This window comes from Sarcophilus harrisii, chromosome 2, assembly GCF_902635505.1.
Source record: "Sarcophilus harrisii chromosome 2, mSarHar1.11, whole genome shotgun sequence".
NCBI lineage: Eukaryota > Metazoa > Chordata > Mammalia > Dasyuromorphia > Dasyuridae > Sarcophilus > Sarcophilus harrisii.
Genome location: NC_045427.1, coordinates 566,017,022 through 566,023,021, shown reverse-complemented (window position 1 = coordinate 566,023,021; position 6,000 = coordinate 566,017,022).

The following is a 6,000-nucleotide window of genomic DNA, read 5'->3' as shown; positions in this document are numbered from 1 at the left end:
TTTCTTGAAGGCAAGGACTGCATTTTGCCTTTTGGGGTAAGAGATATCCCTAGGTCTTAGCACTGTGTCAGGTGCATAGTAGGCACTTAATATAGATTGGATTGTAATTGGAAAATTGTGCAGTGCTTTCAACTAATTCTAAAAATGCAAATTTATCTCCATAGCAGAGGAGTATTATGACCTACAAACTATCTCCTTCCTTCCAAAGCCTGTGACCCATTTTACTGACTCCAGGGAGAATTAATGGATATGAAAATAAACCACAATGTTCCTGCATTTTAACTTACATTTTAACTTATAGTATTACATATTCATCTGAAACATTTTTAATATCAATATTCTTCTAGTGATGCAATTGGCTATAAATTAGGATACCCTCATCTCTGAAGATTAAAGTAACCCAAAAAGCAACAGATTGAGTTCATCTTCTTTCTTACATATTGCCCATTTTTGCAGACTCTCGATTACTCTAACTAACCTACATATTGTCTCTCACATACTGAATTCCACATTCTATCTCCAACTTTTACAGTTAGTCCCCATTGCCTAAGATGCTCTTCACTCAGCTACATCACTTAGAATTCCTAGCTTCCTTCAAACTTCAGTTCATGTCACATTATACACATCACATTTTATAAGCAACTAGGCTGTGTAGCAGATTCTTGAAACTGGAATCAAGAAGATCTGAGTTCAAATATGAAGTCAAACAATACTTAAATGTGTGACCCTGAGCAAGTTTTTTTTCCCTCACTTTTCTCCTGTAAAATGGGGGTTAATACCACCCTTTCCAGGATTGTTTCAAGAATCATGAGGTAATATTTCCAAAAATACTTTGCAAATCTTAAATGCACCATATAAAGGTGCATGTACTATATTTTTAACAATTGCAAAGATCTTCGCAAAGCTTATGAAGCTGGCTATATTATTGTAATTATTAATAACAATACTCCAACCATAGCCTGAACTTGTGTATCTTTTATATTTATGTGTTCATGTAAATTCCTTGAGAGTAAAGACTATTTGTGTTTTGTCTTTGTACAAATACCTTACAAAAGCACCTAACAATAAGAACCTAATAATCATTAATTGATTAATTGATGAATAGGTTACACAACATATTAGCAAGGAAGAATCACAAAATAACAAGCAAAATTTTCCCCCAGACCTCTGTAGCATTTGCCCAAGTTTCCTGTCAGAGCCAGTTTCTAAAATCCTAATGCTATCTTGTATCTCCCTTGTCTTTTAGCATTTTAATCCCTGAGGACCCATCATGTACACCTGAACAAATTTGTGGGTAACTGACTCCTCAATAAAGGGCTCCTGTCTTCTGTAGATCAGTCTTCTCAATGAAATTGGGCTGAAATTGAAATGTTACATTACTGGCATACAATCACATGACATGGTATGTCATGACATGGTATGATGGCAAGTGATGTGCCATGTTGTGGTGATATTTCATGGCATAGTATGGTAGTTGACAGTCTACTTGACCAAACCAAACATAATACAAGGTTTTAGAAAAAGCACTGGACATGGAGTCAGAACGAAGTGATACAACATAAATAAATAACATGATGTGGACATGTGAATTTTTTGAAATAACATGTCATGTGACAAATGTCATTCATGTGATAATGTGTCATATATAGCAACATGAAAATTAACCAGTGATATTATTATAGGACCCAACCTGATATGGAAATACCCACCATCATCATAGGTTACATCCAATCTATAATTTACTAAGACTTAATATAAGAAGAAGTAGGAGGCAGGAAAAAAAATTAAGCAAAATGACCAAGGTCCACAAATATTAAATAGCAGAGTTTGAATTAGGACTCAATCCTTGGACTCCAAATCCACCTCTAAGAAACCATTCTTGATTTCATGAAGCTAATAAAACTCTATGGTGAACAACATTAAATGTACTAGGGAGCTATAAACAAAATGGCTTTGTTGGATCTGAAAGCATCTTGCCTCTAATATAGGCTATCAATGAACACTTCCTAGAGCAGATGATATTGGAGATGAATTTTGAAGGATAGGCAGGATTAGAACCCAAACCTAAGTGCTCAATGCACAACTGCAGGCAATGAGTCAATCATCCTCCTTCTTCCAGGTCCCAAACTTCAATTCATGACCAAATGAAGCTATTGCCTCATCAAAGTCCCTAATTCTTACCAAAGCACTGACGTGGCAGATCACCCTTTCCAATCCCATATTCTTTACTCCCTCGACTTCTATTAATTTAGTTTTTTGTGCTTTGGCCCAAGAATTCCTCTTTGAATCCCTTAAAGGTCCCCTTCAGTCCTACATCCTGGGCAGATTTTTCAGCAACTTCATTCAATAACTCCAAAATCTCTGTTCTCTCCTCTAAATCTATATTTACAAATTATCTGGTGGATATCTTTATTTAGCTGATTGACGAATATCTCAAAATCAAGGTTTCTATAACACCTAATTCTTTTCTCTAATTCCCCCACCCACTCCATTCCCCTAAAGAATCCCCCAAAGAAAAATAATCAAATCCTTCTCTTCTTCTAACTTCCCTATTGTCCCATTCTTTGGCTCTTTCCTCTCTCAATGCTCCATATTCAATCAATTAGCAACTCCTGTTGATTTTGCTTCTGCCTCTCAGTCGTCTGTGCCTTTCTTACTCTGCTTCAGGCTGTGCTAATGGCCTTGGGTTTGATACAGATTTAGACCTGAAAAGACTCTAGAGATTATCTTGTATGTCTTCATTCTATAACCATCTCTTCCACTCTTCAATGTCATGCCATTGTTGAAGCAATTTATTTATCTGTTTATTTTTGAGGCAATTGGGGTTAAGTGACTTACCCAGGTTCACACAGCAATAAAAATATTAAGTGTCTGAAGCTGAATTTGAATTCAAGTCCTCCTGATTCCACGGCTGGTGCTCTATCCACTGTGCCATCTAGCTGCCCCCTCTTATTTATTATTGTTAATCAATAGTTCTGATCAAGTAATTTTCCTGCCTCCAAATCCTAAATAGCACGGCACAACAGAATGCTGATATTTGTTATCAGGAGGACACATTTCACATCTAGATACTCTCCTAGACTTCGTAAACTCCAAAAACTCATCCTGCAACATGAAATCAATTATTTCCTTAAATTATTTCCCACATTTGCTACAGGATTTTATCATGTTCCTGAGTTAGATATCCTCTTCCTCAGCTTCTCTTCAATTTTTTATATGAAGTCTTCCTGCCATTAGATTCTGAGGTCCCCAAGGGTAGGAATTGTCTTATGCCTTTTTTGCATGATCAACGCCTAGCATATCTAGCAAATTGTTAAACAGTAATATCTGTCTATTAGTATGAAGTATGAATCCCAACTCTGCCATTGATTATGTTTACAACCAAGGGGAAATGTCTTAGATAGTTGTTTCATCGATAAAGAGGTCACTAGACTAGAGATGACCTTTAAGGTCCCTTCCAGATACTGACTTCACATCCTTAACCCCCTATCCTGATCCCAGCAGTTCATATTTAAGAGCCTTTAACACCACAAGGACATCAACTTCTTAAAAACTTTGCATGTAAATGAGGGAGGAACAGAATCAGCATTAGAGAAGCTGAAATCCTCAAGCTTAACTCTTTTTTTTTTTTTTTTTTTTAAATTTAATAGCCTTTTATTTACAGGATATATACATGGGTAACTTTACAGCATTAACAATTGCCAAACCTCTTGTTCCACAAGCTTAACTCTTGATGTTAAGTTGTCTGGACTTAGAACATTTGTTTAAAAAAAAAAAAGTCCACATAAGGTATTAAAAAACCAGAACTGACAGCGAACTGCACAGAATTTATAAAAGACAATTTTCAAATGCTTTAGAATAGGCATGTGTCCTCCAATGTGATGACTGAAGGGAATAAATTTATCCCTGATCTCTTTGCAAACCTGATCTTGTCTCTGCCCTAATAGTCCTATGCAGTTGCTGGCTGTCACAAGAACTCTTACACCCAGGAGACTCTCTGTCACTAGGAAGGGCAAACTGGATGCCATATGGCAGTAGATTTATGGAACAGCACTGGCATCATCTTTGAAGATGACTGGCAGCCAGAAGTTATAGAATCCTCCTAGGACATTTTAAGGAAGACAAACTGATGAAAGAGTGAACCCAAAATAAATGCAGGTAGGGATTGGAGAGCAGATACAGAAAAAGAAAACAGGTAGTGTTGACATATACCTAAACCTTTTTATTTTCTGTATTCTCAGCTTAAGTGAAAGGCTGCCTTATTTTCTACAGTTGATTAAATTTGGAGATCCAAAGGCAGTTGGTTTAACACAAAGGATACTAGACTGAAGTCATGAGACCAAGATTCTAATAATGACTTTCTACAAATAACCAGCTGCAGATCTGCAAATTACTTTTTACAGCACTTTATTTCTCATCCTTAGAATGAATGAGATTTTAGACTATGTGATCTCTAAGTCTCTTTCTAGCTTTAAAAAATTTTAGAATATAAATAATTAACTTGACAATCTTGATAATTTAGAGAAGTTAGATAATTAAATCTAATTCAAATCTGGCTTCAGATGCCAACTGTGTGATCCTGGGTAAGTCATTTAAGCTGCGTACCTCAGTTTCCTGGAAGTGCAGGAATAACTGCACTTACCAGAGTTGTTATGAAGATATAATTGGACATTTGTAAAGTGCCCTTTTTTGCAAACCATCCACATAAATGGTGTCTATCTTAAGTAGTAAAAAAAAAAAAAAAAAAAAAAAACTGAAGAGAAATGGACAAAAACAAATTTTCAAAACTGACCTTTTTGTTCAAATTAATATCCTTCTTATGAAATTAGTGGATTCTACTCATTAAGGAGCCTCTTAGCATAAGATCATAAATTCAGAGCTAACAGGAACTTAAAGATCATCTTGCTCATTTTGAAAGTTAGGAAACTGAAGCTTAAAAAGAATAAATGATTGCAAAAAGCACACAGAACTGATAAATAAAGCAAAGTTAATTTTTTTTTTTGGGGGGGGGGGAATTATGTTAGTCAAAAAGGAAAGCAAAATTGTTCATATAAAAAGTGAAAAAGTTCACACCTTAGGATGAAATATCATCTTAAGCATATCAGGAATAATTTTGCCTAATTATATGTCAAAAAATAGCAGTTTACATAAAACAGATATTTACAAAAATATAAAATGCCCAATTTTACAAAAGCACTAAAACAAATAACCCTATATTAATAAAACTGATCACAAATGAACTCCCAAAGGGAAAAAAAAATTCATCTAGATTTACAAGTGAATTCTATCAAACATCAAAGATTAATTACAAATTCTTTCAAAAGAAAAAAAAGGCATCCTTCCAAACTGATTTAAATAGGATCTTGACATGTAAAGCTGGGAGAAACAAAACAGAGAAAAAACTACAGAGCAATATTCCTAATGAACAGCAAAAAACCTAAAATAGTAGCAAAGAGGCTACAACATATTAAGAACATTATACACGATGACTACTGTATTTACACTAGGAATGCAAAACTAGTTAAACATAAGGAAAACTATACATTAAAAAAATCAATATTAATATTAAGATTTTAAAATTGATTTTGTCAATAGTTGAAAAAGCTTTTCACAAAAAAACAATACTTATCTCGGTTTAAAACACTAGGATGCATAATAACAATGGTAATTAATAAATATCATAAGTAGTATCTTCCTAAAACTAAGAACGAACATGAAATGGAGAAAGGCCACAGATCTTTCCAATTAGATCAAAGACAAAGCAAGGCTGCTCATTATCAGGTATTTAAGATGATTGTGCATATTATGCACAATTTAACATAGTTCTAGAAATTCTGCTAAGATCAAAAAAAAGAGAGAGAGAGAGAGAGAATATACAGACAAGAAAACACAAACTATTGCTTTTTGTTGACATGATGGTCTATCCAGCGAATCCCAAAGAGTTGAACATTTCAGTATCTCAATTATCTTTTTTGGATTCCTGTCATCTGACGCATAATT